Source organism: Hyperolius riggenbachi, chromosome 4, assembly GCF_040937935.1.
Source record: "Hyperolius riggenbachi isolate aHypRig1 chromosome 4, aHypRig1.pri, whole genome shotgun sequence".
NCBI lineage: Eukaryota > Metazoa > Chordata > Amphibia > Anura > Hyperoliidae > Hyperolius > Hyperolius riggenbachi.
This window is the reverse complement of record NC_090649.1, coordinates 255,687,181-255,700,513: the sequence shown is the minus strand read 5'-3', so window position 1 is coordinate 255,700,513 and position 13,333 is coordinate 255,687,181. Positions and strand designations below refer to the sequence as shown.

Genomic DNA, 13,333 nt, shown 5'->3' with positions numbered 1-13,333 from the left:
CAAAAACAATGTTAACAAAAAGGATGCCTCATTTGTGCCGAGGATGACAAATAACATTGGTGCTTTAATGTTTGGGAACTCTTTTGAACTATAAATATTTATGCATAATTGTGAACTAAAATATAAACCATTTTTTACACAAGTCTCAAAGATTATGCTTGCTCATTTATTTGTTGACAAAAATTATCCAAGGTTACATATTTGTGTTGAAATTATGACTTTACCTTTTGTTAAGTTGACCATATAGCATGCAAACTTGTTTGTGCAATGTCATCACTTCCATATTGTATGAGGGCTTATCTAAGCACACTGTTTAAAGCAAATCTCTAAGGGAAAAACAACTAATAAACACACACTTGTATACTTACCTCCTGCAGACTCAAACTTGCACCTTCTTTCTCCCCTTTGCTGTCCCGTTCGGCTACTGCATGATCCTAAGTCCGGAGACTTCCATTTTAAAGTGGACCTGAAATCTTTCACAGGACAGAAGGAAAACATAGAAACACCCACCCTGTATGTAGTTCGAGAGTTTAGCCTGTCTAATTCCCCCTCATCTGTAACTAATCACAACTGTAATTTGATCTCTCAGCTGTGTCAGCAGGAAGTAGACACTGCAAAATTATTGCAGGATTTGAATCAGCTGTAACTAAGATTTTTTTTTCTTTAAAGCTTATTATACTGTTGCTTATCTTTTAGAGCAGAGAGGAAGTTCTGAGTTTAGGTCCACTTTAAAAATGGTGATAGCCTCAGGAACAGCTTCTGGGTCTGTGCTCTGTGGATTGTGAGCTGAGTGTGAGTGTGTATGAAATGGACAGGGAAAGTGCAGACATGGGAGGGGGAAGGACACACAGAGGACCACACGCTGATACTTCTTCCTAGGTTGGATTAATCGCTGTATTTTCATTTCCTTTAAGTGTTCTTCCGGTAGACGGCATTTAGCTGCAAAAAGAGGTCAGAAAAGTGTAACTAGGGTCCAACCCTCTCATCTTTGCATTGAAGTGTCTACGAAATCAAAGTTTATGCAGCTACATAAACAAAATAACCAAAAATAATGTAGCAGAGTGCGATGATCTTTCTGGTATGCTTTTTATATAGATTTTCAATCTGCTAAGAGATAAGTGGTGACAGAGAAAAGCATGACATAGCAAATTGCAGCTGCTGCTAACCTTTTAAAATGCTAGCACAGCTGTAATGTGTAATTACAGAAATCAGTGTGAGAATTGTTGCGCTGTATAATTATCTTTTCCTGAAACTTTATTGCTGAATGAATTATTAATCCAAATCAGTGTTGTATAGAATTTCCAGGAACAAAGAAAAAATAGTCTATAATTAAATTGCATCAGTTTTATTTTTGAGCTGGTGTTTTAGTGTGCTGTAATTGATAATTAATTGGTAAAAGTGTGTAGGAGTTTCAGGTGGGTGGCATCTGCAAGTTTTTCAAGCTTTGCCATCAGATCGGAGTAAAACAGTTTGTCTTATTTTGATCTTCTTCTCCATAGCTTGGCATTGTATCCAGTACAGTCCCCCTGTTAACTCACGACTCCTGATTGCATTCTCCTTAGATTTGTAGGTAGAAACAGAAAGCCAAGGCAGTTCAGTGGAACTTTAGATGAAATGTTTTGTTTGGAGTGTGGACGGCTGAAATCAGCTGTCACTAGGGACACAGGCACAAATCTTCTGCAGCGATATACAGAGTATTTTTTTCTTGTAACTTAACTTTCCCTCAGAGGGGCTCACAATCTAATCCCTACCATAGGCATATGTCTATGTATGTATCGTGTAGTGTATGTAACATAGTCTAGGGCCAAACTAGGGGGAAGTCAATTAACTTATCTGTATGGTTTTGGGATGATGGAGGAAACACGAGTGCCCGAAGGAAACTCATGCAGATACGGGAAGAATATACATACTTTGTGCAGATAGTGCTCTGGCTGGGACCAGGGACCCAGCGCTGCAAGGCAAGGGTGCTAACCACTACACCCAGTCAGTACCCACAATACCTTCAATTACCTAACAAAGCAGCAGTAAAAGCCTGACAGATGTTTGAGAATGGAGTCCTTACTAAATCTATCCAAAATTTGAAAATTGCCTCCCAACTATTAGCCAATGGTCCCCATTTATTCCAGAGGGGAAGTCACAGCTAAGGGCAAGCAATGAAGGCAGCTGATGGCCACCAAGTGCTATAGGCAGTGGCTGAGACACGGCTGGAAATAAAGCTATTTCCCAAGCCCTGATTTTCCTACCGTTGTGGCATATTAATACACATCGCAGTTTGCTAACATAAAGCCCTGCCTCCTTAGATGTGGATGAGGATGGTGGTCCAGGGCTGTGGTAGTTAAATAGGAGCAGTAAGGGGGGAAGGGTCTATGTGCGGCTTACACATACTTTTAATATAGTAACATAACTTTTGCCCAAAAGGATGCTAAGCTAAATGTAATCTTTTATTATTCTGCTTCTAATAAACTTGTTATGACCGTTCCCATTTCACATATATGGAGTTTAAATGTTTTTTTTAGTTGAAGGCCTGGACTTCAAGAGGAACACCAGGTGCAATATTAAAAAAAAGGACTTGTAACCATGTACAGTGATGCTTGAAGGGTTCCTTTTTGCATTTGAAATATTTCTGCATGTATATGATTACTGGTACATAATAATGCATGTTCCTTTTATTGAGAATAATTTTCTGGCAAGACTATGTGACATTATTTAGAATAATTTGTGGCAAGAGTATGTGAACCTTTAGGATTAACTTCGTATTTGAGTCAGTTGTGTCTATCAATGCAATCACCACAAGGACGTTTATGAGACACGGTTTTATTTCAAGAATAGAAATCTGGGTCTTCACTATCCAAGGCTCTATACAACACAGGCTTGTTGAAGTGTGTCATGGTTAAAACTAAGAAGATATTGAAAGATCGACTCCAATAAACAAACAGGTATTGATGCTCACTAGGCTGGAAAGGGTTACAAAACAGTTTCTAAAATATGGGGATATCACTGGGTGTAGCATATTTCTTGCGGTTATCATTTATCATTTAAAGCGGACCTGAACTCAGAAGTTCTCTCTGCTCTAAAAGCTACACAACAGTATAACAACCTTTAAAGCGGACCTGAACTCAGAATGCCCTCTTTGCTCTAAAAGATACACAACATCATAATAAGCTTTAAACAAAAAAAACATTACTTTGTTACAGCTGATGCAAATCCTAAAATAATTCTTCACTGTTTTTACTTCCGGATTCATGGAAGCAGACATATTGTTAACAGCCTGTACTTTTAAATTAGCTTATCTGCCATCTCTGCCGTGGCAGTCATGTGACAAATGGGAGAGATCAAATTACAACTTGAGATTAGACAAGCTAAACTCTATAAATGCATATAGGGTGATTTCTCTGTTTTCCTTCTGTCCTGTGCAAGAGTTGCAGCCTCTGTGTGGTGTCCGTAACCTCCGGGGGGCTCTCAGTACACGCTACTGGCGCATAGCGTCTGACGTCAGACGCTATGCGCCAGTAGCTTGTACGGAGAGCCGCCTGGAGGATTACAGACACCGCGCGGAGGCTGCTACAGCACAGGTAACGTATAAATGCACACACTGGGGGGAACATTTATACATTGGGGGAAGCGGTAGTGCCGATTCCCTGAAGATTTCATGCTGAAATCGGACGGGAATCGGCCTGTAGTGTATGGGCAGAATCAACAAGAAGACAAATTTATCTCTAATCAGATTCGATTAGAGATAAATTTCTCTTTGTCGAATCTGCCTATAATCGTTGGGTCTGTGGGCACCTTTAGAGGCAAAGGATCAGCAGCAGTTATGAGCAAATCCGATCCGGATGCTACTCGGATAGTAGCTATCCGGATTTCTCCCAGTAATGCATTGCGGCCTGGGCGGGGGGGTTTAATCCTTACCCATCATGACGTCTTCTTTGTCCGTCCTTCGGCGCCTGCCACGATGCGTTCCACTCCGGCGTCACGTGACTACACACTTCCTCCTTCAACCCGGAAGGAGGAAGTGTTTTTTAGTCACGTGACGCCGGAGTGGAGCGCATCGTGGGAGGCGCCGAGGGACGGACGAAGAAGACGTCATGATAGGTAAGGATTAAATCCCCCGCCCAGGCCGCAGTGCATTACTGGGAGAAATCCGGCTACTATCCGAGTAGCATCCGGATCGGATTTGCTCATCACTGATCAGCAGGACAGCCAGGCAATTTGCATTGTTTAAAAGGAAATAAATAGGTCAGCCTCCCATATCACTCTCGCCTCAGGTGTCCTTTAATAGTACACATTCCTTGAAGATTTAGTCCTCATTAGGGCTACCAATATACCATTTTATGTTTGTTAAATGAGGAGTAAAATCATTACACAGACACCTGTCTAGACAAGATTTGGGGAAAAATTGGAATATGTTTGCTAATGCTTTTTATGTTCTAAAAGAGTATTGTTTGAGTTGTGAAGCATAATTGTGCAACAATGTGTGCTTTTATTTTTTGGCTAGACAAAGAACTTTGGATATTTATCTGATTTGTCTCATGGTTACAAAATGCTGGCTTTGTAGTTTCAAATGAGAGATAAAAAAAAAAAGAACTGAAACTGATTATTATTTACAGCCTTATTGTATTAAGAGACAAAGGGGTTGTGGATCTTGAAATTGGTTTCCCTTCATTTATTCTACTCTGTATTTTATTATTGCAGAGTGCAAGTAAACTCTTGTCAAAAGGCCATGTACACTAGCACACTACCCATGTACACTAGCATTTTTTTTGTGTGCGTCTTATTCTGTTTGGTAAACTATTATCCCCTTCAGAATGATTAAAGAGAAACTCCATGAAGTTTCATTAGAGTGGGCATTGGATCAGAAAAGCATGTTTAATTTACAGATTTTTATTTTTTTTAAACCTGTACTTCAAAAGCCGTCATCTGTGAATTTTTAATATTCCCCAAAGTGTTTCACTAGTCAGTTCTCCTCATGTGATCCTTGCAGCTATGTCAACAATGATAAAGAATGTCTTCCACTCAGTACCTGACTATTCTCTTATCTAAAGTTCCCAGGCCAACCATAAATCTGCCTATCCTATTCTGTCTGGAGCTGTTAATCTGCAATGGGCCTGTTTCCACGAAATGCGAATTTGTGTTTTTTCATCGCATTCAGAAGAAAAAAAAAGTTAGTTTTTCAGACATCGCATGCAGAACAATCGTGTTCAATGCGATAGTAACAATAAGACTTCTTTCTTTGTAAAAATCTTGCAGCCAGTAACTTAAGAATCACTGTTCTTTTAGAAAGGTATAACGTATAAATATTATTCTAATTAAATGCCTAATGTAATAATAAGTAAATGCCTAATATAATGAAACTTCATTGGGGGTTTCTATAAGGCCTTTTTTTCTAAATGCCTGGAAAACGGCAACTACCGCGTTTCCCCGAAAATAGAACATCCCCCGAAAATAAGGCCTATCTTATATTTCAAGCAAGCTTGAAATATAAGACATCCTCTGAAAATAAGATCTAGCTGCGCCGGGCAATGCCCCCCCTTTCACTCCCTTCCTCCATCTGCAGAGTGGTGAGTGGAGCATTACAGCAGAGGAAACTCACCGGCCTCCGACGTGCCAGCGTTAACGTCTTTCCTCAGCTGCATCCAGCTTCCTCTCCTTAACAACGACCGCTCTCGTCATGTGATGCACGCACATCCGCGTCACATGACATGAGCCGGCGTTGTCAAACAGAGGAACCCAGCGCTGCTGAGGCGAGAAGTTATCGATCCTACGTCGGAAGCCGGTGAGTTTCCTATGCTGTAATGCTTTACTGGGCTGGGGCTGCCGTTCTGGACAAGGTCCCCTTGGCTATGACTACCTGCAGCACATCAGGGAGGGAGGGAATGGCTTTACTGGGCTGAGGGCTGCCACTGGGGAACAAAATTGTAAGCCCTCCCCGAAAATAAGACCTACTATAGTATTTGGGGCTAAAATTAATAATAGACAGTGTCTTATTTTCGGGGAAACACGGTAGCCATTTTCCTGGTGTTTGCAACCTAACTGTGGTTATAATGTGACAAAACGAGGCATTTTATCTTGCCTTCAAGCTGCATCTCTGCAGTGAACCTCATAGTTTACTGCAGAAAAATGTGGCATAGATGCATGGTTGTAGGCAGTTGGCACTACTCTTATGCAACAAGTAGCATTTTGTATCTATGCTCAACCATACTGACTCCTAACTGATTGTATGTATGCAGACTCACAGACTGACACAGGGCCGGTGCACACCAAAAACCTCTAGCAGATCCGCAAAAAGCTAGAGGTTTTTGAAGCAGATTTTCAGAGCGATTCTAGGCATGTTTAGAGAGATTTTCTAAACCAGCCTAGCGTTTTTTGGAGCGTTTTTGTGTTACAGGAAAGCTAACAGCTACTGTAACAAAAATGCTTGGAAAACCGCTCTGATCTAGCGTTTTTCAGAGTGGTTTTTCACTTTCCTATACTTTAACATTGAGGCAGGAACGCCTCAGAAATCTAAAAACTGTTGCAGCCCCCGAGTTTGTGTTTGTGGAAAAAAGGAACCGCTCTGGTGTGCACCAGCCCATTGAAATACATTACCCAAGCAGTTTTCAAACTGCTAGAGTTTTAAAAATGCTCCAGAACCACTCTGGTGTGCACCAGCCCACACTTGCCGTTTTAGAGGATGTGAAAATCCTGCATTTTTCTTAAAGGACCTCTGTCACGAAAATCTTAAAATTTTAAGAATTTAAAATGAAGAAGTATGTTTCTTCCAAAGTAAAATGAGCCATAAATTACTTTTCTCCTGTGTTGCTTTCACTTACAGTAGATAGTAGAAATCTGACAGAACCGACAGGTTTTGGACACGCACATCTCCTCATGGGGGGTTCACAGGGATATCTTTATTTTCAAAATGCACTTAGTGAATGGCAGACGCTCCATCCAACTGCCACAAAAAGTGTATGGTGAGCAGGGAGGCTGGTCAGCATCTTTGTATAAATCTTTTTCAGGGAGTGTCTTTATAAAGAATAAAGGCCATGCTGATGATCCCCTATGGAGAGATAGACTAGCCCAAAACCTGTCGGTAATGTCAGATTTCTACTACTTACTATAAATGCCAGCAACAAAGGAGGGAAGTAATTTATGCCTCATTTTACTCAGGAAGAAACGTACTTCTTATTTGTATGTGTTTTAAATTTTAAGATTTTCGCGACAGTTCCTCTTTAACCACTTGAGGACCACAGTGGTAAACCCCCCCTAAAGACCAGGCACATTTTTACTAAAATGGTCACTGCAGCTCTAAGGCCAAGCTGCAGGGCCGCACAACACAGCACACAAGTGATTCCCCCCCCCCCCCCCACCACCACCAACAGACCTCTCTGTTGGTGGGGTTTGATCGCCCCCAAGTTTATTTTTTTAAATAAATATTTATATCTTTATTTTCTTATTATTTTTTCCTATTTATTTATATATATTTTTTCAAGTCCCTCCCCCCAGCAGGCTAATCACGGCGATCAGCTGTCATAGGCTTCTGCCTATAAGAGCCGATCGCTCTATTGTCCCCCAGGTGGACAGCCGTGTCACACGGCTGTCCCCAGTACAGCGCTGCTGCTGATTGCAGGGCTTTACATGTAATTAGACGGCAGTTTAAATAGACAGTCTCCTGCTTGGATACTGAAGGCGTGGCGGAGCTCCGCCCCTTGAGCAGGAGATGCGCACGCAGCCTGCGTGCGATCTCCTGCAAACTGCAGCCCCAGGACTTGACGCCAATTGGCGTTAGGTGGTCCTGGGGCTGCCGCCGCGGCCATGCCCATTGGCGTGGGGCAGCCCTCTAGAAGTTAAAGGATACCCGAAGTGACATGTGACATGATGATAGACATGTGTATGTAAAGTGCCTAGCACACAAATAACTATGCTGTGTTCCTTTTTTTTTTTTTCTCTGCCTGAAAGAGTTAAATATCAGGTATGTAAGTGGCTGACTCAGTCCTGACTCAGATAGGAAGTGACTACAGTGTGACCCTCACTGATAAGAAATTCCCCTTTTTTATCTCTTTCTTGCTCTCAGAATTCTCTGCTAGGAAAGTGTTTTATAGTTGGAATTTCTTATCAGTGAAGGTCACACTGTAGTCACTTCCTGTCTAAATCAGGACTGAGTCAGCCACTTACATACCTGATATTTAACTCTTTCAGGCAGGGAAAGAAAAAAAGGAACACAGCATAGTTATTTGTGTGCTAGACACAGTACATACACATGTCTATCTCATCATGTCACATGTTACTTCGGGTATCCTTTAAAGAGACACTGAAGCGAAAAAAAAAATATGATATAATGAATTGGTTGTGTACTATGAATAATTACTAGAAGATTAGCAGCAAAGAAAATATTCTCATACTTTTATTTTCAGGTGTATAGTGTGTTTTCTAACATTGCATCATTCTCTAATATGTGCAGATTACACAACACTCTGCATTCAAAATGATTCCTTCAGAGCAGTCTGTGAACTAATGACCTCTCCTCTGGCAGATAAAAAGAAAACTGTTCACTTACAGTTGAGATAATAAAAGTCAGAAGACAGCCCTCTCCACGACTTTGAAACAACTGGAGTTTCTTAACTCTTCCTGCACTGGAAACAATTACACTGATGTATCTGATCTTAATGTTTTATTTCTTAGCTGGGCTACATATACAAATCATAATATCATAATTTTTTTTTTCGCTTCAGTGTCTCTTCAAGCCCTCCACAGTCTGTAAATGAGGCTTTTTAAGAAAATATTTTTAAAGAAAATGTATAACAATCTTCATTTTGTTAATTTATTGAAGTTAACATTAATTCATTTTTATTATTTAAAAAAAAAAAATAACAGTAAAAAATATTACAAATATGATTGAGATTTATTCAAATCTCCACTTTCTGGACTGGCAGGCTTTGCAAGTTTAACAAAGGCTTCTTCTGCTTACATGCTCTTATCACAAAAATATTATTTTTAATTATTCATATATTACAAGTAAAACATTTTTAGCTTTCTTTGTTGAATACAATAACTAAAGATCATTACTACTTCAAAGGCACCTTGTTTTTAGATAGGAGTACAATTTTACCCAGCCTTGGGCATCTTATATATGCCTAGGCACACATGGAAGTCACATGACTCTGAACTTTTCCACAAGAATAGAAGCTCAGGTTTAGTAAAGAAACCCTATTCTTTCCAGACAGCTACATCCAAGAAAAACCTCAGACAAGCCATAAAATGCAATTTTAAGCGTGACATTTCTGTACTGATAACTTTAGTACCCAAGAGAATCTCAAAATCCTGCTATGGGTATAAAGCTTGAAAAAGTACCACATTCTAAGCATACCGTATATACTCGCAAGCAAGCCGAATTTTGGACCCACAAAAAGTGGGTCAAAAGTTGGGGGGTCGGCTTGCTTGCGAGTGATGTGCCTGAGGGTCGTCCCCACCCGCTCCCCACGCCCTCTCCCACCCGCTCCCCCAGCGGCCGCTGCTGTTACCTTAGCTCCACGGCTTCCTATTCCCCTGTCCTGCTCTTAAACAGCAGCTCGCCCCACGGTGGCTGCTGCGTGATGACGGAGGAAGTCGCAGAGAGCGGCTTCCTGGTTACTATGGGAACCTCTCTCTGCACTTCCTCTGTCATCACGCAGCAGCCACCGTGGGGCGAGCTGCTGTTTAATGAAGAGCAGGACAGGGGAATAGGAAGGCCGCGGAGCTAAGGTAATAGCAGCGGCCGCGGAGTGAGCGGGTGGGAGAGGGCGGGGGGGGGGGGGGGACGCTAAACTCGCTATCCTGGGCACTTTACAAGCTATACTGGCCATGATGCTAGCTATCCTGGGCACTTTACAAGCTATACTGGGCATGATGCTAGCTATCCTGGGCACGATACTAGCTATACTGGGCACGATGCTAGCTATCCTGGGCACGATACTAGCTATCCTGGGCACGATACTAGCTATCCTGGGCACGATACTAGCTATCCTGGGCACTATACTAGCTATCCTGGGCACTATACTAGCTATCCTGGGCACTATACTAGCTATCCTGGGCACTATATTAGCTATACTGGGCACTATCCTGGGCACTATACTAGCTATACTGGGCACGATACTAGCTATCCTGGGCACTATACTAGCTATCCTGGGCACTATACCAGCTATCCTGGGCACTATCCTGGGCATGATACTAGCTATCCTGGGCACTATACTAGCTATACTGGGCACTTTACAAGCTATACTGAGGCACTACCTTCCCATACTGGGCTATACTAGCTATACTGGGACACACTGGGGGGGATCATGCGGCCAGCATTTCCTACCCCCCAGCTTATATGAGGGTCAATCATTTTTTCCTGTTTTATGAATGGAAAGCATTCATGCAGTGAGTTATGCTGGGAATACACAATGAGTTTTTTCGGCAGACAGATGGCTCGATAGATAATTTCCGACAGGTCCGATCTGATTTTTTTATTGTATTTCTGATCAAACTGTATAGAAGTGATCAGAAAATTGATCAGAAAAATGATCAAAATCAGATCGGACCTGTTGGAAATGATCTATCGAGCCATCTATCTGCCGAAAAAACTCATTGTGTATTCCCAGCATTAGAATAGCGCAATCAGTTACAATGCAGTACTGTGAACAGCCTCATAGAATTGCATGGGAAGTGAGTTGACATGTTCAAATTATTCTGCAACGCATTTGAGCACTGTAAACTAGGCCTCAAGGTGGCAACAACAAACTTTTTAATAGTTATAGATACGATACATACCGGTTATGCGGTGTTTATAACTAAATTTGTGATTCTTGAAATGTGATACTTTTATATTGTATAAACATGTTTTTACATTAAAATTATAGAGCTTTGTATAAATTCTCTCTGACAATAAGCTACTTGATAAAATGTTTTTGAAATTAAAGTGTAGATTTTAAGTAGTGCTTATGAAATAGGCAAATGGGATGCAATTGCAAAGTTTCATTTTCAACACCATTTGTCTTACAGAAGATGTGCACGGTTTACCTCAATACATTTTCAAATTTCTGTCAATGAGTAAGACCCCAAAAGTGTAGGGATAAATAAGCAAAAACATAAAGTAAAATATATTGTGTAAATGACTTCCTACAGTGACTATTTCAAAACTGACAACCAACGTAAAGGTATAATATTAAGTTCTGCAATTTGTGTTCTTTTTGTAAATAAGAATTTAATTTAGCACATATTTTGTATTGTTGTTTTTGAAAATAAGAATTTGATTTACACATATTTTGTAACTTGCTTTAGCTTTGAATACAGATAACTTTATTGTAGCTGCAGTATGTGTTTTAAAATACGCCTGTCACAAAATACGATGACAATGAAACTAAGCATTAAATTATAAAATGGATAGCAAAAGACTTTCAATGACTGTTCATGTCAGGAAAATCAGAAGTTCCAAATTAATGGGCCACTGAAATAATATGTAAATTTGTACTTTTCCTGGAAAAGTTACATTTGGTTCACCCCCATCAACCTTCCAAGCTTTCTTGTTAAAGGAGATGAATTCAGTCAAATCTTCACTTTTCAGATCAGAAAATAGTAGGGAAGGGTTGGCACATTTGTCAGGTTGTCACTGCTGCCTGTCTTCTCTATTGGAGGAATTTTCCCTCACTTTTTCTACTCTGTCATCCTGTCCCATGGAGAGGAAGTAGACAGAATGTTCTCAGACAAGAACATAACCTTCAGAGATGTTCTAACGCTACTCCATGCTTCTCAAATTAAATGTTATTATTGTTGCATGTGTATGAGGGCAGTGATACTCTAACATGTACACATATACCATCTATTCCTGTGATTCAGTTAAGAAAAAGTGCTATGTAAAAACTGCCAGGGTAAAACAGTGCTCTTTTTCTCTTAACTTATTCAGTGATTTTAGATGTGGAAAGAGTTCTTTTAAAAGACCACTATTGCGAACAATTTGAAAATGTAAAATACATACTTTTGTAAAGCTTTAAGGAGATACTGATAATTTCCCATGAGGAGATGGACTAGTCCAAAACCTGTCAGATCAGTCACATCTTTGTGGCTTACTGTAAGGTACAGGACGTTTCCGAGAAAAGTAATTTATAGTTCATTTTAATCTGGAAGAAATATACTTAGAAGTATGTGTACTTATGTATGTTAGATGTACTAATTTTCACAAAAGTGGTCCTTTAATAGAGTTTGTCGGTGAAATGCTAATGATTTCAAGCTAATTAAAAGTTTATTTTGTCCAAACTTATGCAGCTTGGTAGAAGACCAACCAACTGCAATACATGAGTCCAATTTCAAGCTTCATAAATTTGAATACATTAAGCAAGAGTTGGATCAGCTTAAAATTATTAACTCCTCTATTCCAGCTTCTTTTGTACACAGGCTGGGGTGACTCCTTTGTACTTAAAGGGGTTCTATGGAGGGTTTTAAAAACAAAAAACTGACACTTACCTAGGGGTTCTATCGCCCCCCTGCAGCTGTCATGTCCCGCGTCGTTGTCCTATGATTCTCCATTCCCCACTGCTGGTCTCGGTCTAATTATTCGTCTAACTAGACGAATACTGCTAGCTCCTGCTCACGTCTTTGGGAGCTTATGACACAGTATGAGAAAACCTTGTACTGCGCCTGCGCAGTAAGCTCCTGGAGACGCAAGCGGGAGCAAGCACGCGCATGGCCGCGCAGCTACAGTTGTATTCGACGAAAAATTAGACTGGGACTGGCGGCAGGAAACTGAGGATTGTAGGAGGACGGTGCAAGACATGACAGCTGCAGGGGGCCGATAGAAGCCCCAGGTAAGTGTGTCCGTTTTTTTGGTTTTTTTTTAAACCTGCCACAGAACCCCTTTAATAAACACAGTGGTGTTTTGACAAAAGGAAAAGGGAAGCGGCACAAAAAGATATATGTGCCTTTTTGAAGAGCACCTCCCATGTTAAGGACCATGTGGTTTGGTTAAGGCGAAGGAGCCCTACGCTGGCTGGCTCACCCGCTCTAGAATTACCAGCCTGCATGGGGAACAGAAACAAAAAATGACTGTGAAGGGTGGGTGCAAGTCGATTCATTTATTTTTTAATTTCTATTTTTTTTAAAGAGACTCTGAAGTCTCATCAGAATCATCTTTTTATTTCAAAAACCTCTGTAACATTATTGCCCTAACTAAAATGCCGCATCCCAGCAGCTGAACACTAACTAAATCCCCCTAAACTCCCCGGGGCACAGTGCGGGGATCGCTTCCGTGAGAGGCAGAGCTTTCAGCTGCAGCTCTAGCTCTCCACGCGTCCATCAGCGCGGATCGCCACCTCCGCCCGCCCCTTTCAGTCTTCTTTCACTG

General features: G+C 41.0%; 1 protein-coding gene across 8 annotated transcripts in view; it reads left to right on the top strand.

Moving 5' to 3' along the window:
* BACH2 (BTB domain and CNC homolog 2) overlaps nt 1–13,333 on the top strand; it is a 351,992-nt gene that overhangs the window by 256,087 nt on the left and 82,572 nt on the right. The window lies entirely within an intron of this gene.